The following is a 22,148-nucleotide window of genomic DNA, read 5'->3' on the forward strand; positions in this document are numbered from 1 at the left end:
TTTATAAAAAAGGAATATCAAACGGAGTCTAAACGGAATAAAACTTTCGCGATGATTTTTCTTGGACCAGAGACACACGTAGGACTTGGAGATGAAGTCAGAGGAGTCCTGAGGCGGCCACAAGCCTCAGGGGTGCGCCCTAGGGGGGCGCCCTGAGGAGCTGTGGGCCCCTCGGAGCTCCTCCAACCCTAATTCTTGACCTATAAATTCAGAAATATTCCCAAACGACCAGAAGCGTCCACCAAAATACTTTTCCGCCGCCTTAACCTTCTATACCCGTGAGATCCCATCTTGGGGCCTTTTTTAGCATCTTGCCGAGGGGGAATTGATCATGGAGGGCTTCTACATCAACTCTAGTGCCCTTCTAATGAAGTGTGAGTAATTTACCATAGACATGCAGGTCCATAGCTAGTAGCTAGATGGCTTCTTATCTCTCTTTGATCTTCAATACAATGTTCTCCTCGGTGTTCTTGGAGATTTATCCGATGTAATCTTCTTTTGTGGTGTGTTTATCGAGATCCGATGAATTGTGGATTTATGATCAGATTATCTATGAATATTATTTGAATCTTCTCTGAATTCTTATATGCATGATTTGATATCTTTTTATTTCTCTTCAAATTATCGGTTTGGTTTGGCCAACTAGATTGGTTCTTCTTGCAATCGGAGAGGTGCTTAGTTTTGGATTCAATCTTGCGGTGTCATCACCCAGTGATATAGTAGGGGTAGCGAGGCACGTATTGTATTGTTGCCATCAAGGGTAAAAAGATGGGTTTTTCATCAGATTTCTTGAGTTTATCCCTCTACATCATGTCATCTTACTTAAGGCGTTATTCCATGCTTTTGAACTTAATACTCTAGATGCACGCTGGATAGCGGTCGATGTGTGGAGTAATAGTAGTAGATGCAGAATCATTTTGGTCTACTTGACACGGACGTGATGCCTATAATCATTGCCTTGGATATTGTCATAACTTTGTGCTTTTCTACCAATTGCTCCATAGTAATTTGTTCACCCACCGTATTATTTTCCTTCAAGAGAGAAGCCTCCAGTGAAATCTATGACCCCGAGTCTATTTTCCATCAAATATTTTCAGATCTATAAACCAAAAAACCCAAAAATACCTTGCTGCAATTTATTTGTTTTTACTTTGCTTTATGTTTTAGTAATCTTTTATATCTATCTCTATCAGATCTCATCCTTGCAAGTGACCTTGAAGGGATTGACAACCCCTTTATCGCGTTGGGTGCAAGTGTTTGATTGTTTGTGCAGGTGCATAGATTGGAGACTTGCTTGTACCTCCTACTAGATTGATACCTTGGCTAACTGAGGGAAATACTTATCTCTACTTTGCTGCATCACCCTTTCCTCTTCAAGGGAAAAACCAACGCAAGCTCAAGAAGTAGCATCCGGCCATCTAGATATGAAAACATACTTGCAATTAAGCAGTTCTACAAACCATGCGTAGTTCAAACATAAAACATGTATAAAGTTAAACAGTTCATACAAAATAGGTAGCACGCTAAGTTAGTGGCCAAAGGGATCGGCCTCGTAGTCGTGCCTAGTGGACCTACAACGACACCACTGCTGACCCTCCTCATCATGCTCCAAGGCATCCAAGTCTATGGGATCCTTCTCCGTGCTCTTCCTGGCTGAATAATGAAGAAACATCATCTTGTTGGCCTCCACAAGTTTGTCATCTCTCGCAACCTCGCTCACCAATGGGTCGAAGAACTACATCTCGGCCTGTTTGTTCCCCTTCTCCTCAACCGATGAGTGTACGACCTCCATGGCGGGGTCTGCATTCGGCTCCAACACCGATGAGTGTACAGCCTCCATGGCGGGGTCCATCCACCCGTCCTCAGATGGCGTGATCTGCTCCATATTAGGGGCCGGGGCAGCCATAGGTGCGATATCCCAAACACCGTCCGACGGCAGATCTAAGTCATGCACGTCGTGACTGTTCGGCGCTCCTGACGCAGGCTCGAACCCATCGAAGATCAAGTCTCTGCGGATGTCGGCCGTGTAGTTCAAGTTCCCGAATCTAACCTGATGGCCAGGGGCGTAGCTATCGATCTGCTCCAGGTGGCCAAGCGAGTTGGCCCGCAGTGCGAAGCCGCCGAATACGAAGATCTGTCCGGGGAGAGAAGTCCCACCCTGGACCGCCTCATTGCTGATGATCGAAGGAGCCATCAAGCCTTACCGTGACGACACAGTGGAACTCTCAATGAAAGCACCAATGTCGGTGTCAAAACCGGCGGATCTCGGGTAGGGGGTCCCGAACTATGCGTCTAAGGCTAATGGTAACAGGAGGCTGGGGGCACAATGTTTACCCAGGTTCGGGCCCTCTCGATGGAGGTAATACCCTACTTCCTGCTTGATTGATCTTGATGATATGAGTATTACAAGAGTTGATCTACCATGAGATCGTAGAGGCTTAACCCTAGGAGCTAGCCTATGATTATGATCGTTGTTGTCCTACGGACTAAACCCTCCGGTTTATATAGACACCGGAGGGGGCTAGGGTTACACTGAGTCGGTTACAGAGAAGGAGATCTACATATCCGAATTGCCAAGCTTGCCTTCCACGCTAAGGAGAGTCCCATCAGGACACAGGACAAATTCTTCAATCTTGTATCTTCATAGTCCAATAGTTCGGGCAAAGTACATAGTTTGGCTGTCCGAGTACCCCCTAATCCAGGACTCCTTCAGTAGCCCCTGAACCAGGCTTCAATGACGATGAGTCCGGCGCGCAGATTGTCTTCGGCGTTGCAAGGCGGGTTCCATCTCCCAATACTCCAAGGTAAATTTTGAACACATGAATCATGACTTGCTCTGCAAAACAAATTCCACATACAATCCGTAGAGAGCATAATTTCTCATGAATCTAATCTGCTGACAATTCTTATGGCATGACGTCATGCCACGGCCCAGTCATTATTTGGACCGTTTTCCTCAACCAGCTGCTGTGCATATCGCGAGGCGGTTTTCTGGGCACGTCTTGTCGAAGCAGAGATTGTGTCCCCTTATCGCGGGTGCGGGTAACCCAACCGCGCCATCAATCGTGGCGCTTGGAGAACGAACGAGTTTTACCAGGCAAGTGGGGAGGCGCACAGCTTCTACCGCCTTTATAAAGAGATAAGGACTCCTCTTTTTCACCCACGCCTTCATCTCTCTCTGCTTATCCATTCCCTTTCGCTCGAGCTCTAGCGCCCAAGCATTCGTCTTCTCCACCCAAAGAGGTCCTCCGAAAATGTCCAGATCCGGAGTAGGAGGCAAATGGATGGTGTCGGTGTCAAAACCGGCGGATCTCGGGTAGGGGGTCCCGAACTGTGTGTCTAGGCGGATGGTAACAGGAGACAAGGGACATGATGTTTTTACCCAGGTTCGGGCCCTCTCGATGGAGGTAAAACCCTACTCCTGCTTGATTAATATTGATGATATGGGTAGTACAAGAGTAGATCTACCACGAGATCGGAGTGGCTAAACCCTAGAATCTAGCCTATGGTATGATTGTTGTTCCTCCTACGGACTAAAACTCTCCGGTTTATATAGACACCGGAGAGGTCTAGGGTTACACAGAGTCGGTTACAATGGGAGGAGATCTTCATATCGTATCACCAAGCTTGCCTTCCACGCCAAGGAAAGTCCCATCCGGACACGGGACGGAGTCTTCAATCTTGTATCTTCATAGTCCAGGAGTCCGGCCAAAGGTCTTAGTCCGGCCATCCGGACACCCCCTAATCCAGGACTCCCTCAGTAGCCCCTGAACCAGGCTTCAATGACGACGAGTCCGGCATGCAAGTTGTCTTCGGCATTGCAAGGCGGGTTCCTCCTCCGAATATTTCATAGAAGATGTTGAACACCAGGGTAGTGTCTGGCTCTGCAAAATAAGTTCCACATTCCTTCGTAGAGAGAATAATATTTGTATTAATTGGATCTGCTGACGTATTCCGTGGCGTGACATCATGCCACAGCCAGGCTCTTTATTTATTTTATTGTTCCACCTCAGCGCATTTAGCGAGGCGGTTTCCTTGGCACGTCTTGTCAAAGCAGAGATCGTGTCCCCTTATTCCGGGATTCTCATCAATACAGGTGTGGGTAACCCAACCGCGCCATTAACCGCGGCGCTTGGGGGATAAGCGAGTTTTATTAGGCCGGTGGGGAGCTCGTAGTTTTGGCCACCCATATAAGGGGATAAGAATCCACCCTTTCCATTCACGCCCTCTTCCTCCTCTGCTTATCCGTCCCTGCACGCTCGAGCTCCAGCGCCCAAGCCCGCACTTCCCACCTCGACCTTCTCCAACCATGTCAGGAGCGGGAGGTAGATGGATGGCCTCCTCCGTCACGGAGGGACAAATCAAAAACCTGAGGAAGGCCGGATACTTGTCTAACGACATCGCGCACCGGCTCCCAGATGTGGGGCAACTCATCCCCACCCCCAGGCCCCATGAGAGGGTTGTTTTTCTTCCCCATTTCCTCCGCGGACTAGGTTTTCCTCTTCATCCATTTGTCCGGGGGCTCATGTTCTACTACGGCCTGGACTTCCACGATCTGGCCCCGAACTTCATCCTCAACATCTCGGCGTTTATCGTCGTGTGCGAGGCTCCGCATCCAGCCTCACTTTGGCCTATGGCTGAAGATCTTCAGCGTCAAGCTGAAGGTAGTGGGCGGGCGCCAAGCGGAGTGCGGAGGCGCCATGGTGGGCAAAATAGCCAACGTCACATGGCTCGAGGGCGCCTTCGTAGAGACCATTAAAGGGTGGCAATCAGGGTGGTTCTATATCACCGAGCCGTGCGACCCTAAATGGGCAGCGGCCCCCGAGTTCCGATCTGGTATCCCCACATGGCTCACATCTTGGAAGGAGACGGGCCTGTCGTGGGGTAGTTCGGCAGAATTGACCGGACTTCAAACCTGCATCAAAGACCTGATCGCCTGGAAGGTTAAACTCGTCAACGTTGTCCAGGTCATGCTCTTCCGCCGGATTCTCCTGTGTCAACGACGGGCTTTTAGCTTGTGGGAGTTTGACCCAGCCTAGCACCAGACCCTGTCCCGGCTCTTCGACACAAAGCATGGGGACGCCTGGAAGGTGCTATTCAAGAGCTCCGAGGTTTCCCCTCCCGTCACCGAGGATAGCGGATTCTGCACCGAGCGCCAAGCCAGCGCGGTGAGCTTAATTTTCCCTTTACGGGGTATTTATTTTTCACAGATTTGATTCTATGCGGGATCTAAACTCCCATCTCCTTAACAGGACTGGCAGAAAAAGGCCGGACAGATCAACTGTCCGGCTCCCTTGCCCGAAGACCCAGCGGATGCCCACTTGACGAAGCTGCTGGTCCCGGCACCTCACGTGGTGCCGGAGAAGAAGGCCAAGAAGAAGGCCACGGGGACTCGAAAGAGTTCCCGGCGCCTGGTGGTGTCGGATTCATTGCCCGACAGCCCCGAAGCACCCTCCGCCTCTAAGGACGAGGAGGAGGAGGAAGAAGAAGCCTCTCCCCCTCCAACGGGGGAAGGAAAGAAAAGGAAACCCGCCCCAACTGGGGAGGCCGGAGGGTCCAAGAAAGGGAGAACCCTTCTTCCGGACTATACCTCCGACGCCGAAGATGGCGGGGAGGGATGGCCATCCAGGGTCAAGCCCCTGGCAAAATCGTAAGTATCCGGCCATCCAAATAACTTATGACGCCCCTCCATTATTTGGCACTTTCTGACACCGAATTTGATCACGTAGTCCGCCCAAGGCCCAGCTCGACGATTCGACGAGCGGCTCCTTGGATTCTTCAGATGTGAATAGCGCTTCACTTCCAACGGCCTCCTCCCCTCTCCCTACGGACGCCACCGAGGTGGAGTCCCAAAAGGGGCTAAACCAGGAGGAGGTAGTCCTGGAGGCGCCACAAGGCGACCTTCCGGACTCCAGGCCCAAAGGGGGTAAAGCTCCGGAGGTATCTAAGTCCGGCCTCGGGCCGGACACTGTTCCGGAACCACCGGCGGTTCCAGAGTCCGACAGGCGGCACCTTCATAAGAAGGGCAAGCCTGCGACGCCGGCGACTTGCGTCCACCCGGAGGCGCCGAACAATTTGCTGGAGGCGCTTAACGACGCCTCCATCGACGAGAAACACCGCACTGTTATGAGTGCGGTGATTCAGAAAGTTCAGTCCGCCAAGAGCGGGCTGACGGAAGCCTGCACAAGCCTGTTAACGGGCTTTGAGGTATGTGTTCAAAAACATATATAAAAAATGTTACCGCATAGATAGTAGCCCCTGATGCTTAGTTCGGTGTTCGGAAAGAAAAGCCGAACTGAGGATCTTAAAAGATATACGCAGGAGTCTAATAAAAATGTGTCAATATGGGAATGCAGGCTGCGCTGCTGACCTCTGCCGCACTAACTGCGAAGGTCAATGCCTTGAAGGAAAGCCTCGAGCGGTCCGAGAGCAAGCTCGGCCGTGCCAAGAAGCAGCTCGAGGATAAAGAGGGTATGTAGCACCTCCGAGCGAGAGAAGCAGGAGGCGCGGGTGACGGAGGTGCGGCAAGAGCTCCAGGATCTCATGAAAAAACACGAGAGTTTGGAGCGTGACTCGAAGACTCGAGAGTCCGAGCTTGCCTTGGCTCTTGAGAGTGCCAAGACCGCTAAGGCCAAAGCCCAGAAGACCCTTCAGGAGATCGAGGCGATGAAGAAGATAGCGGCGGGTAAGGCATTCTTTATGCAAAGCAAAAATATAAAAGTTAATTATCTGCTACTTACCCGAGTCCGGAGCTTTCCAGGAGCGTTCGCCGATCTGCCCCGTAGTGTGTCTGATGCCGCCGCATACTACCGAGCCGAAGAGGGGAGCTCGACGGAAAAAGTGTTCTGGTCTCAGTATGTTGAGGCCGGACATCCGGTGCCCCTGAGCGACCAACTGAAGCAGCTGGTTGAGCTCCACAAGGTGGCCGAACAGGCCATGAAGGGCCTCATAGCTCGGCTGTGGCCTGGAGAAGCCATGCCTGGGAGCTACTTCGGTCTGGTGCGGCGGCTGGTGGATGCGTGTCCGTGGATTGAGGTCGTCAAGCGCTCCGCTTGTATTGAAGGTGCCCGTCGGGCCCTTGCCCGTGCTAAGGTGCACTGGGGCAAGCTAGACGCGGAGAAGCTGTTGACGGACGTGCCACCGCCGGGCAAGGAGTATCATACTCCCGAGATGTATTACAATGGCATTCTGAAGGGTGCTCACCGCATAGCGGATGAGTGCTCCAAAGATGTAATTTTTGAGTAAACTCGCATTTGTTATCCTGTACGCTGATGGTTTGTTCATATGCATTAAGCAACGCTTGTTAATTTAAAATATTACCTTCTGTGCGACCGTTTATCAAATCTGAGAGATGCAAGTCGTCGGCTTCGACCCCCATGCCACGAGTGCTAGGGTGTTCGGGATAAACCTGAGCGCTCTTGTTCCCATTCTTGGGTCCATTTAGGGAGGCGTTCAGCACAGGGAACCAGGCCGTCGGACTTATAATGCTTTATCACTCTCACTTAGCCATAGAATTCTATAATTTTAAATTTCAGCGAAGCCCCTAGTATTCAGAAGACCGAGTTCGGGGCGCTATCCACGCCTAGGCCGGATAAGTCCGGTTCCTCGCTTGAAGCGGCATAAGTCTTTAAGGACTCGAAAAACCTCGCGAACAGCGACCGGTCTCTCGCACTATCATGACAGTCAGTTTTAGCTTTCTCTACTGAGGTGTTAACCCAGCTCAACTGGGGCACAATCGCAGTAGTTCTCCCAGCGCTACCTTAGCCAACAATGCGGAACGTAAGGTACCAAAACATGGGAGCCGGGCAAACCCAACTATTGACCAAAGACATGATTCGGAGCCGATGCATATAGTGCTATAAGTTCGGGGTGCCGCACTTATTAGAGTGTTCGGTCTTCTCACACCATGTTATGGGGTGTTATAAGCCCCTGGTGTATTATCCGTGCCAAAGTGTACGGTTGCATAGTGTCATGACTGAACATGTTTGCATATAAGAATAGATAAGTACAATAATAGGTAAGAGGTATGTATTCTTTATTAAAAAAGGGCTGCTGTGAAAGTAGAACGGTACAAAAAGTGCGGTAAGCAAGAGATGGGAGTATTTGACATATTCCCCTTCAGGGGCAAGCTGCATGATTGTAAGAGAAACAGGTATTAAACTCATTATAGAGACCACCTTGACTTTTGACGTAGCTTGCTTCCTCCCTGGCTATTGCATCGTTGGTTCGGCGATAGTATTGCTGGACAGGCCTTCCGAATAGTTGGGTCCTGAAAGTGTGTGAAAAAGGAAAACGGCAAAATAGGGAGCCCCCTAGTGCGGTTAAGCCCCATTCTGGGCGTGCCGTTGTTGCGCCCCTCCCCTTATGCCCATGGTATCTCTAAGGCGTAATTATGTATGCGTGGTACCAGCATTGCCGTTTGGCGGGGGCTGGGGTCGGGGCCGCACTGCTATGCTTGCTCGGAACGTGCCACCCGAATTTGTTGTAGGTTACTTCGGGCTCGCTTGACGTTGTCCGGACGTTTGGCGCCTGGATTGGAGAACTGCCTTGAGAGGCTACTCTGTACTTCCGCCGCCAGGGCCGCCGTGTGCTCCACCATTCAGAGAGAGCATTCTGTGTTTCCATTTACCGTGATGACTCCGCGAGGTCCTGGCATCTTGAGCTTGAGATATGCGTAGTGCGGCACCACATTGAATTTTGCAAATGCGGTTCGTCCGAGCAGGGCGTGATAGCCGCTGCGGAATGGGACTATGTCAAAGATTAACTCCTCGCTCCGGAAGTTATCCGGTGATCCGGAGACCACCTCGAGTGTGACCGAGCCTGTACAGCTGGCTTCGACCCCTGGTATGACACCTTTGAAGGTTGTCTTTGTGGGTTTAATCCTTGAAGGATCGATGCCCATTTTTCGCACTGTGTCCTGGTAAAGCAGGTTCAGGTACTGCTGCTGTCCATGAGGACTCTGGTAAGGTGAAATCCGTCGATAATTGGGTCTAGGACCAGTGCAGCGAATCCGCCGTGACGGATGCTGGTGGGATGGTCCTGTCGATCGAAAGTGATCGGGAAGGAGGACCATGGGTTGAACTTTGGATCGACTGGCTCCAGCGCGTAGACGTACTTGAGAGCACGCTTCCGCTCCCTTTTGGGGATCTGGGTTGCGTATATCATATTCACCGTCCGGACTTCCGGGGGAAATCCCTTCTGTCCTTTGTTGTTCGGCGGCCGGGGCCCCTCCTCGTCATCGCTATGTAGCCCCTTGTCTCTGGTCTCGGCACTTATCTTGCCTGCCTGCTTGAACACCCAACAATCCCTGTTGGTGTGATTGGCTGGCTGTTCGGGGGTGCCGTGTATCTGGCACGAGCGATCAAGTATCCGGTCTAAGCTGGATGGCCCCTGAGGGTTTCGTTTGAATGGCTTCTTCCACTGATCCGGTTTAGAGCCTCTGAATCCGGCATTGACTGTCGTATCTTCAGTATTGTCACCGTTAATGCGGTGCTTATGCTTGTTGCGGCGTGACCTGCCATTGTTATCCTTGTTATCTGAATTGCCGGGACTCTTGCTTATGTTATTGCTACGAGCCAGCCAGCTATCTTCTCCCGCGCAGAAGCGGGTCATGAGTGTCGTGAGGGCTGCCATAGACTTCGGCTTTTCCTGTCCTAGGTGCCGGGCAAGCCATTCGTCTCGGATATTATGCCTGAAGGCTGCGAGGGCCTCGGCGTCTGGACAATCGACTATTTGGTTTTTCTTTGTCAGGAACCGTGTCCAGAATTGTCTGGCCGATTCCTCTGGTTGCTGGATTATGTGGCTTAGGTCATCGGCGTCTGGTGGTCGCACGTACGTGCCCTGGAAGTTGTCAAGGAATGCGGATTCCAGGTCCTCCCAACAACTGATTGACTCTGCTGGCAGGCTATTAAGCCAATGTCGAGCTGGTCCTTTGAGCTTGAGCGGGAGGTATTTGATGGCGTGTAGATCATCGCCACGGGCCATGTGGATGTGAAGGAGATAATCCTCGATCCATACCGCAGGATTTGTTGTGCCATCGTATGATTCGATGTTTACGGGTTTGAAGCCCTCGGGGATTTGATGATCCATTACTTCGTCTGTGAAGCATAGTGGATGTGCGGCGCCCCTGTACTGAGCTATATCACGACGCAGCTCGGACGAGCTTGGTCTATTGTATTCGGCCGGGCCATGCTTATTATGTCCGGCGTGACGGCTAGCATCACGTGAAGCGGGGCGCCCATGCGATCCATAGATCGATCTTGTTTGCCTTGCCTTATTTTCCAAGATGTCTCGCAGGTCTGTTGCGTCTCCCCGTACTCTGGTATGTTTTGAGTGGTGTCGGGGTGCGGCTTGGGTCGAGGGCCCGAAGGCCTCTCTATCGCGGCCACGGGGTGGCCGATCGGGCGCATCGTACGCTAGTGATGTAGGTTTAGTTGCTTCCTCCTCAAGTTGGGGAAGCAGCCTGCGCTTCGGGTAGCTCTTGGATGGGCGTTCTAGTTTATACTCTTCGGCCGCCAGGACTTCGGTCCATCTGTCGGCTAGCAAGTCTTGGTCAGCTCTAAGCTGCTACTATTTCTTCTTGAGGCTGCTTGCCGTGGCTACGAGTCTGCGTTTGAAACGCTCTTGCTCGACGGGATCCTCTGGCACGACGAATTCATCATCGTCGAGGCTTGCCTCGTCTTCGGAGGGAGGCATGTAATTGTCGTCCTCATCCTCTTTGTCGGTCGCTCTCTCACAAGGGCTGGCTCCTCCGTTCTCCTGCACTGAATCCTGCTGGAGGGGGTTGTCTTCGGCACTGTCCGGCGTATTCTTATCTCCGGTGCCGGAATCGCCGTTTTTGCTTTGGCGGGACTTAGAGTGGCGCCGCTGACGTCGGCGCTTGGGTTGCTTCTTGGCGGGGTCATCCTCCGTTTTCTCCTCGCCATCCCCCGCTTTAGGGGTGTCCACCATGTATATGTCATATGACAAGGTGGCTTTCCAGTTCCCTATAGGCACTGGTTGTCTCCTTCATCGGCGTCCATGCCGTTGATGTCCTCGGAGTCGAAGTCAAGCATGTCGGTTAAATCGTCAACAGTGGCTACAAAGTGGGTGGTGGGTTGGCTACAAATTTCTTTGTCGTCCGCATCCCAACCGTGTTGGCCGTAGTCCGGCCAGGGCTCTCCTGACAAAGAGAGAGACTTTAACGAATTCAGGATGTTGCCGAAAGGTGAGTGCTGAAAGAGATCTGCGACGGTGAACTCCATGACCGGAGCCCAATCGGGCTTAACCAGGAGAGGTGCCGGATTTACGGAGTCCGGATCGGAGTCCGGCACCTCGGAGTCACGGGCCTTGCAAGGGACTAGGCTAGTATCCGGCTCTATCGCCATAGAGATTGCAGTTTCCGGGGTGGCGTCTAACCGTCCGTCCCCGACTGGCATAGTGGGCTCTGAGCTAATGGTCGGAGCGGACACCGGAGCGACGCTCTGGGCGTTGTCCGATGACAGAGCTAAATCGTGCCCATCATGACAGTGCGGCGCGCCCGGTTGTAGCTCGAATCCATCAAAGACCAAGTCCCCGCGGATGTCGGCCGTGTAGTTCAAGCTTCCAAACCTGACCTGATGGCCAGGGGCGTAGCTCTCGATCTGCTCCAGATGGCTGAACGAGTCAGCCCACAGTGCGAAGCCGCCGAATACGAAGATCTGTCCGGGGAGAAAAGTCTCATTCCGGACCGCATCGCGGTTGGCGAGCGAAGAAGCCATCGTGCCTAAAAGGCGACGACACAGAGGAACTCTCAATGAAAGCACCAATGTCGGTGTCAAAACCGGCAGATCTTGGGTAGGGGGTCCCGAACTATGCGTCTAGGCGGATGGTAACAGGAGACAAGGGACACGATGTTTTTACCCAGGTTCGGGCCCTCTCGACGGAGGTAAAACCCTACTCCTGCTTGATTAATATTGATGATATGGGTAGTACAAGAGTAGATCTACCACGAGATCGGAGTGGCTAAACCCTAGAATCTAGCCTATGGTATGATTGTTGTTCCTCCTACGGACTAAAACTCTTCGGTTTATATAGACACCGGAGAGGGCTAGGGTTACATAGAGTCGGTTACAATGGGAGGAGATCTTCATATCGTATCGCCAAGCTTGCCTTCCACGCCAAGGAAAGTCCCATCCGGACACGGGACAGAGTCTTCAATCTTGTTTCTTCATAGTCCGGGAGTCCGGCCAAAGGTCTTAGTCCGGCCATCCAGACACCCCCTAATCCAGGACTCCCTCAGATGGCCTCTACCGTCCAGGAGAAGGATATCAAAAAGCTTTGGGAGGCCAGGTACCTGGCGAAGAAAATCAGCCACCGTCTTCCACCGGCGGGACAAATTGTCCCTACATCGGAACCCCATGAGAGGGCCGTATTCCTCCCTCATTTTGTTCGCAGGCTAGGGTTTCCCCTTCACCCATTTGTTCGTGGCATCATGTATTATTATGGGATCGATTTTCATGATCTATCCCCCAATTGCTTCCTCAATATCTCGACGTTTATCATCGTGTGCGAGGCCTTTCTCCGCATCTCGCCACACTTCGGCTTACGGCTGAAGATTTTTAATGTGAAGCCCAAGGTAGTGAACGGCGAGAACGCCGAGTGTGGAGGCGCCATGGTGAGCAAGATGCCCAAGGTCACATGGCCAATAGGCACTTTCAATGATTCCGTCAAGGAGTGACCGCATCAGTGGTTTTACATCACTGAGCCATGCGGCAAAAAGTGGGCCGTGGCTCCCGAATTCCGATCTGGAGGCCCCCTGCGGCTTACGTCCTGGCCCAAGAATGGCCTAAACTGGTCTTCGTCCGATGAACTGTCGGTACTCCAGACACGCGTCAATGGTATGGAAGACAAGAACATCAAGCTCATCAATGTAGTCCAGGTGATGTTAGTTTGCCGGATTCTTCCTTGTCAGCATCGGGCTTGCAATTTATGGGAATACGACCCGGCCGAGCACCAGACCCTGTGGGCGCTCTATGGTTCCTCGCATGAGGACATCTGGAAGGTACTTTTTAAGTCCGGCAAATCGTGGCCGGACTCTACCGAGGACCGCGGGTACAAACTGTCCCGCCCTACAAGCCCGGTAAGTCATCACCATGTCTGGCAATTCATATGCTTCATTCACATATCCTGAGGAAGATGCTTAATGTGTTTTCTATAATTCTCCTAGGACTGGATGAAGAAGGCGGGACGGATCCACTGTCAGGCCCCACTGCTGGAAGAACCGGTCGGCCCACTTCTGACGAAGATGTTGGTCCCGGCGCCTTACAAGGCGCCGAAGAAGAAGGCCGAGAAGGAGGCCAAGGAGACCAGGGGCGGCCTTCGTCGTCGCGACGCTTCAGACACAAAATCCGAAGACTCCAATGCCTATCCTTCCTCCGAAGAGGACGAGGAGGAGGAAGAAGATGAATCCCCCGTGAAGGGAAGAAAGAAAAGGATGGCCTCCTCATCCTTAGAGGCCAAATCGCCTAAGAGGGGGAAAATCCCATTTCCAGAGGCGTCCACCACCGCTGCCGATAGCAGTCCGGAGTGGGATCCCAGGGCCCAGCCCCTGGTGAACTCGTGAGTATAGAAAGCCCGAACACGCCTATGCGTCCAGGCTCCTTAGGGCATAATATTTTAATCTGAGCCATACTTTTTGCAGTCTGGCGAGGTCCCGCACCGAACAATCCTTGTCGGAGGATTCGCTGAGCTCGGATGCCATAGAGAGCAAGACACCCCCGAAGGCCCCTTCCCCTAAACATAGGAATGACACCGAGGTGTCGTCCCAAAAGGACCCAGAGCAGGGAGGGGGGAAGACCGTAAAAGCTACGCCAAGAGGCCAAACTTCAGGGGCCGGATATGTGGGAGCGAAGGCTCCCATGAGCGTCGACGGTGGGGGCGATCTTGAATTCGGCCCACCGCCGGACAGAGTCCCGGAGACCTTTAAGGCTCCAGGATCAGGCAGGCAGCCCCCCTCGGCTGGAGGGGGCATGCCTGCTCCGCCGGCAACCTCTGTCCATCCAGAGGTACAGGAGAGTTTATCGACATCACTAAAAAGTGCTTCCATCGTCGAGGAACACCGCGCCCTTATGGGTGCGGTGATTGAGAAGATTCAGTCCGCTTAGAGTGGACTGAATGAATCCTGCATCAGCCTTATAAAAGGCTTTGAGGTACGCTGTGTGAGTTTTTTGAAGAGTGTCATAGTATAGATAATAGCCCCTGATACACTGTCTGGTGAAAGAGAGAACGGGACAAAGGATCAAATTTATATTCGCAGGAGACTCTGTTGATGACATCTACATATCTCTACTTTTATAAGTAGGCGTATGTGATGACTGCTGCCTCTCATACTACTGAAGTATCCGGACTGAGGCATAGTCTGGAGCGGGCCGAAGAAGAACTTAGCTGAGTAAAGAAGCAGTTGGAGGATAACCAAGGTATGCAAAAACCTTTGTTTCCTTCAGCACAAATGAATGAGTGTGCTTAATTAAAATATTTTTATTGTATGCTTTAGGGGCGATGGCCGAAGTTGGGGCTCTTAAGAAGGCTGTGGCCGAAGCCGAGAAGAAGGCAACCGCGGAGCAGGCTCTTCCCGAAAAACACGAGGCCAGGGTCATTGAAGCTGAACGAGAGCTTTAGGATGCCGTGAAGAAAAGCGAGACTTTGGAGCAGAGGTTATCAGGGAAAGAATTCGAACTCGCCCAAGCTCTCCAAGCCGCAAATGATGCTCGGGAAGAAGCCCAAGGTGCTGTGAAGGAAATTCAGGAGGCGAGGAAGATTGCGGCTGGTAAGGCTTTTTCTTATACAAAGCGGTCTTTATTTTGTGAAAGGAGAAAATCAAGTTGATAAATTGAATTCTGATTTCTCCAGGGGTGTTTGCGGAGTTGCCATGCAGCATATCTGATGCCACCCAATTCTACCGAGCCGAGGAAAAGAAGACTACAGAGAAACTCTTCTGGTCCCAGTATTTGGCGCCGAATTATCCGGTGCCATTTACCGATCAGCTGAAGCAGCTGATCGAACTGCACAAGGCAGCCGAACTAGCCATGAAGGATTTGATTGTCCGGCTATGGCATGCCGAGCCAATTCCAAGCAGTTACTTTGGGCTCGTGAAGCAGCTGGTGAGTGCCTGCCCTCGACTTGGAGTCATCAAGCGGTCGGTCTGTATGGAGGGTGCGCAGATGGCCTTCGCCTACACAAAAGTGCACTGGGGAAAGCTAGATGCGGAAAGGCTGATGACCGAGGGACCGCCGGAGGGGATGGAGCACCGCAAGCCCGAATTATATTATGATAGTGTCCTGAAAGGAGCCCGCCTTGTGGCAGAGAAATGCACCAAGGACATTGTATTTCCATGAGTACGGTCATGTTGTGCTTGTAATGCTAAACAAGGCCATTTCTATTATTTATTGCCTGTTTATGTGAAAGTTTTTCATCCTGTGCGGCTGTTTGAAATATATTAATCTGGAGAGTTGGCCAGTCGTCGGCTTCTGCCCCCACGTAGGAAGTACGGGGGTGTTCGGGATAAACCTGAGCACTCCTTATCCCGTTTTTGGGTCCTTGAAGGAGGTGTTCAGCATGGCGAACCACGCAATCAGACTATAGGGCTTTATCACTCTCACTTAGCCATAGGAGTTTGTCAAAAGTATGGTGGGCGCAGCCCCTGGTGTTCGAAAGACCGCACGAGGGGGTCTATAAGCACCTGATCGGGAGAAAAACCGATCCATCGCACGCTGCATTGGTTATGGCATTATGCGGAATAAATCTTTAAGGATTTTACAACCTCTCGAACAGCTGACCAACTCTCGCCATATCATCATAGTCTATTTTCGGCTTTCTCTACTGAGGTGCTCGTCCGGAAGAACCGAGACACAATCACAGTAGTTCTCCCAGCGCTACCTTAGCCGATATAGCGGATGTCGGCGTTCTGGGAACGGGGGTCCCCAGACTTGCTTGCCTGCGGCCTGCGGCGTGGCTCAAGTAGTGGCCCAGTATGGCCCATCTTCATCGACTCAAGCTCAAGACCCTCGCGAGGGGCCAAGCCTCGCGGGGCGGACGCCGGAAGGCTTCCTCAGGAACGGCCTCGCCAGGCAGGCTCGCGAGGAGGCGGAGGTCTCAAGGCAAGGGTACCTCGCGAGGTGCTCGTGACGCAAGCCATGACGATTGAGACTAGGCGGGCGCCGGCCTGAGTGTCCTTGTTTCCTCTTTGGTGCAAAGGGGGCAAGCACAGACCAAGGCATCAGGCAAAGGCTACCATTTCGGTGCAACGAGACCAAGACCAACAGAGCGGCAGGACGGAGGTCACCATGGAGTCCAAGACTGCATCATCGCCAGTGCCTTTGGTAGCCGAAGACCAACTTTAGTCAGGATAAGTTGTACTAGATATTCCCCTCTGAAATGGCCGTTGTTGGCGCCCTTCCCGCTCAATATTTGGGAAGAGGACCAGGGCCTCTATATATAGGGCTAGCCACCAAAGGATAAGGGCATCTGGGATTCAGTTCATCGACACCACCACAAGAATACCCCTCGCGAGGTTGTTCTTCCTTTGTACTATTCATCACCAGCCCCTGAGGCAATCCACCACACCACAAACTAGAGTAGGGTATTACACCACGACGGTGGCCCGACCTAGTATAAACCTTGTGTCCCTTGTGTTGTTCATCTTGCTAGCTTAGATTCTCAGTGAGGCGTTGGAACGTGGATCGGTAGGGGAGAGATCTTCGCGTGCACCCCAGAGTTCAGACCTTAAGGGTTTTGCCGGAACCCCACATCCGACATTTGGCGCGCCAGGTAGGGGTGCACCAGAGCTCTCCCTGCCGTCGACCCGCTCTCTGTCAACACCGCGCTTCGCCCTCATGGCGGGCAACGAGCCACCCGCTCCGGCCGCAGGGGCCGGCGCTGGGCCCTGGGGGCTTCGAGCTCTGGCCCCCGCCTTGAGACAGGTGCGGTGGCCGAACAAGTTCAAGCCGGAGATGCCGCCACGCTACGATGGCGCGGCGGATCCGCTAGCTTTCTTGCTGGCATATGAGGAGGCCGTCCTCAAGGCCGGGGGCGATGACTGGGTCATGGCCAACTAGCTGCCCATGGCCCTCGCTGGCGTCCCGCGCATGTGGCTGCTCCACTTACCAACATCTTCGGTGACCTCCTCGGAGGAGCTGTGCAGCCTCTTCCTCGCCCACCATGCTGCACCGGCACTCCCAGTCATCGCGGCTCTCCTAGGTGGCTCGCAAGCCCCACCCACAAGTCGCCACATCAAGCCATTCGTCCGCCAGATCGGCGCTGCCCTCACGCGCCGCGAAGCTCCTCCGGGTTGGGTGGCACCCAAGGCCGACTTGACCTTCGACTTGGATGATCACCCTACCAACACCGCTTGCTCGGGTGCGCTCCCGATGCTCTGCACTCCTACCATCTACCAGGTGGCCATTACCAGGACCCTCATCAACGGCGGAGCCGGCCTCAATGTGCTCTCGGTCGAGGCCTTCAGCCTCCTCCACGTGCCGCTGGGGCGACTCCAACCCAGCAAGCCCTTCTCGGGCGTCGGGGGCAGTTCCACCGGCTCCCTGGGGCAGATCCGCCTCCCGGTGACCTTTGGCACCCAAGCCAACTTCCGCATGGAGCTGGTCGACTTCGACGTCGCCCCCATTGGCCTCCCGTACAACACCATCCTCGACTACCCAGCCTTGGCCCAGTTCGTGGCAGCAACTCACCCGGCTTACAACCTCATGAAAATGCCCCGGAGCAGCGGCGTCCTCACCATAGCCGGAGATGCAAAAGATGCCCTGCAGGAGCTCAAGCTCGCTTTCAAAGCAGCCGCAGTGGCGCAGCCCGCCAGCGCCGACACCCTCAAGGCCAAGGGGGCTGCGCCGACCAAGAAGAAGCAGTTGTTCACCCAAGACAAGGTGGGGACCAAGCAGGTACCAGTCGATGAGGATGGGTCCTCTGGCGCCACCTTCACCATTGGCACCAATCTCAACCCCGAACTAGAGGAGGCTCTAGTGAAATTCCTGCGCGCGAACAAGGAAGTGTTCACGTGGGAACCCAAACAGCTGGCAGGAGTCCCCCGGCAGGTGATCGAGCATCACCTGAACGTATGCCCCAATGCACGCCCCATGAAGCAGAAAGCAAGACGACAGTCCACCGAGAAGCAGGCCTTCATCGTCCAAGAAACCCGCAAGCTAGAAGCCGCGGGAGTCATTCGCGAGGTTCGGAATGGCTGGCGAACCCCGTTGTTGTGCCAAAGAAGGAAGGAAAGGAGTGCATGTGCGTCGATTTCACCAACCTCTACAAGGCTTGCCCTCAAGATCCGTTCCCGCTCCCCCACATTGATCAAATCATCGACTCAACCGCAGAGTGGACCTGTTGTGCTTCCTGGATGCCTTCTCGGGGTATCACCAAATCAAGATGGCGGTAGAAGATGTGGAGAAGACGGCTTTCCTGACCACGTGTGGGGTGTACTGCTACACCTGCATGCCGTTCAGATTGCGCAACGCAGGCGCAACCTTTCAGCGACTGATGCACATCGCCTTGGGCTGGCAGCTCGGGAGAAACGTCGAGGCTTATGTCGATGACATAGTGGTGAAGTCTCGGGAGGCAAAGACCCTGATACAGGACCTGGAAGAAACCTTCGCGAGCCTCCGTGAAGTGGACCTGCGGCTCAACCCAGAAAAGTGCGTGTTTGGTGTTCCTTTTGGCAAGCTTCTGGGCTTCCTCGTGTCCCACAGAGGGATCGAGGCTAACCCAGAGAAGGTCAAGGCAATCGAAGACATGAGTCTACCGCAAACCCTCAGGGAAATGCAGTAGCTCACTGGACGAGTAACCGCATTAGGGCGCTTTATCTCCAAGCTAGGAGAACGCGCTCTGCCCTTCTTCAAGCTGATGAAGAGGAAAGGCCCGTTCGAATGGACTCAAGAGGCTGACGAAGCGTTCCAAGATCTCAAGAAATACCTGACCAGCCCTCCTGTGATGGTAGCACCACGCCCGCAGGAGCCCTTGGTGCTTTATCTAGCCGCCACACCATACTCCGCCAGCGTAGCTCTGGTGGCGGTCCGGGAGGAGCGCCAGGCCAAGGCCGCAGCAGCCGCGGCAGCTCAAAGCCAGGAAGGCCTCGCGAGGGTCACGACCTCGGCAGATACGCGTCAGCCTCAGCAGGAAGGCGCCTCTGTGGCTGGGGGGACCCCACTGATCAATTAGGAGCCGGGGCTCTTATGCCTCGAGAGGCGCTTGACTCGCCAGGGGGTGCGGGCTCCGTCGCTGCGCCCACCCTCGTCGAGCATCCCGTGTATTTCATTAGCACGGTGCTGCGGGATGCAAGGGCACGGTACCCCATGCCCTAGAAGCTCTTGCTTGCGCTGTTAGTGGCCTCTCGAAAGCTGCGGCACTACTTTCAAGGTCACCCCATCAAGGTCGTCTCGGCGTATCCATTGGAAAGAGTACTCAGAATCCCCAACTCAGCGGGAAGGGTTTCCGAATGGAACATCGAGTTGCAAGCATTCCAGTTGGAATTCAGCATGACGAGGGTCGTCAAAGGGGCCGCACTTGCAGATTTTGTGGCAGAATGGACAGAGGCGCCGGGGCTCAAGGCCGGCGAGGATCAATCGCTTTCCCCAGGAAGTGAGGCGCCGGATGGTTGGGTCATGTACTTCGACGGGGCGTTCTCACGACACGGTGCGAGGGCTGGCGCGGTGCTTATATCCCCCACTCAAGACAAGCTCTATTACGCCGTGCAGCTCCATTTCCAACATGGGGAGAAGGTTTCCAATAATATCGTAGAATATCAGGGCTTGATAGCAGGCTTGAAGGCTGCGGCGGCCTTGGGGCTAAAGCGGCTCATCGTCAAAGGTGATTTGCAGCTGCTCGTCAACTTCTCCAACAAGGTGTACGAGCCGAAGGACGAGCACATGGAGGCGTATCTCGCGGAGGTCCGCAGAATGGAGAGGCAGTTTTGGGGGTTGGAGTTGCAGCATGTGCCATGGGGCACCAATCAGGAGGCTGATGTCATCGCCAGGAGGGCGTCCAGGCGGCTGCCTCAAGAGCCCGACGTCTTTGAGGAAAGACTCTTCAAACCCTCAGCAGCGCCACCATCATCAAGCACAGCGCAACCTCATGAGGAGCTCCCTCAGCCACCTGCCTTAGGAGCTCCGACCTGTGGCCCGACCTCAGGAGCACGCTTGCTCCTGGCGCTGGGGCCTCAGGAGTGGTGTTGGACCGTGGAACTCAAGAGTTACTTAATGCAAGGGACTCTGCCAGAGAAGGAGGAGGATGCAGAGCGCGTGGCGCGGCAGGCCACGACCTACTGCATTCAAGATGGAGAGCTCTACCGGAAGCAGCCGAATGACATGTCCCTACGTTGCATTTCCAGGGAACGGGGGAAAGAGCTGCTGGAAGACATACACACTGGAGATTGTGGGCAGCACTCGTCATCACGAACCCTCGTTGGCAAGGCATTCCACAACGGGTTCTACTGGCCTACAGTACTCAACGACGCCATCGAGCTGGTGAAAGCTTGTGAAGCCTGCCAATTCCACGCCAAGCAGATCCATCAGCCAACCCAGGGCTTGCAGACCATCCCCCTCTCATGGCCATTCGCAGTTTGGGGGCTGGACATCTTGGTCCCATTTCCCTGGGAGCCTGGGGCTATCTCCACCTCTATGTTGCCATTGACAAGTTCATCAAGTGGGCTGAGGTGGAAGCTGTCCGCACCATCCCAGCCGGCTCAGCAGTCAAGCTCATCAAGGGCCTCGTGAGCCGATTCGGAGTGCCTAACCGCATCATCACTGACAATGGTTCACAGTTGACCATCAATCTCTTCAAAACGTATTGTTCTAACCTTGGAACATAGATATGCTACGCTTCGGTGGCTCACCTTCGGAGCAACGGCCAGGCTGAACGTGCCAATGCGGAGGTCCTGAAAGGCCTCAAAACCAGGACCTTCAAGAAGAAGCTGGAGGCCTACGGCAGGGGCTGGTACGACGAGCTCTAGTCCGTGTTGTGGTCCATCCGCATGACCGCAACCAAATCGACTGGCGAGACCCCATTCTTCCTCGTCTATGGAGCAGAGGCGGTCCTCCCTCACGAGGTCAAGCGTCGCTCCGCGCGGGTCCTGGCGTTCAAAGAAACGCAGTAGGACGCCATGCGGGGGACGGACCTCGTGCTGGGGGAGGAACGACGTCGGGAGGCCGCACTTCGGGCGGCAAGATACCAGCAGGCGTTGCGGCGGTACCACTTCCGCAACATCCTCCCCAGGACTCTCGAGGTAGGGGACCTCGTACTCAGGTGGGTGCTCTCTAGGGAAGGGCTGCACAAGCTCTCGCCCATGTGGGAGGGCCCGTTCAAGGTTGTTCATGTTTCCAGGCCCGGCTCTGCGCACTTGGAGACCCAGGGGGGGTGCCAATCCCGAACACGTGGAACATTCAGCACCTCCGGAGGTTTTACCCTTGAAACAAGGCCCAGTGCCTGTAAGAAAAGGCCCGGTGCCTGTGAAGAAGGCCAATGCCTGTGAAGCTTGTCGCCCGAGGAAAGGCCCGGTGCCTGTGAAGAAGGCCAATGCCTGTGAAGCTCGACTCCCCCAAGAAAAGGCCCAGTGCCTGTGAAGAAGGCCAATGCCTGTGAAACTCGCCGCCCGTGACACTCTCACGTAATAATGAGTTGGGGCTGTACACGCCCCGGAGTCTCCGGAGTGCCACCCCCGGGCCTCGGGGGCTCCCGCCCACGCCGAGTGGCAGCACTTAGCTCCGCGCTGGTGAGAAGACGTCGAAGACTAGATTAGGTGCCGGACACGGCTTTTCATTTGCTTTCTGAAGTGGGCTAGCTCATCTTTGTTTGGGACTTTAGTTGGAGTTGCTTTCGGTGTTGAGCGCCATCCCCAGCTCATGTTTTCTTGTCTTTGTTGTTCGCCTGACTCGACTTTCCTTTCACAAACCTCACGAGGGGGGATGTGCGGGCGCCCTTGCGAGTATCTTCTGGCTTCATTTCGTGAGGTTTCCCAACCTAAGTTCACAGCGGGAGCACTCCTCCCGGTCCATGCCCCACGGGCATCACGACACGAATGCAGAGCCTGGGCTGGTCGCCCTCACGACTGAGGGACGGAGCTTGTCCCTCCGGCTAATTTTTGCAGGCCTCAAGACGCACGACAAGGCCTTTGGCCGGAGCCTCCC

This window comes from Triticum dicoccoides, chromosome 5B (assembly GCF_002162155.2).
Source record: "Triticum dicoccoides isolate Atlit2015 ecotype Zavitan chromosome 5B, WEW_v2.0, whole genome shotgun sequence".
In the NCBI taxonomy this organism is placed as follows: Eukaryota; Viridiplantae; Streptophyta; class Magnoliopsida; order Poales; family Poaceae; genus Triticum; species Triticum dicoccoides.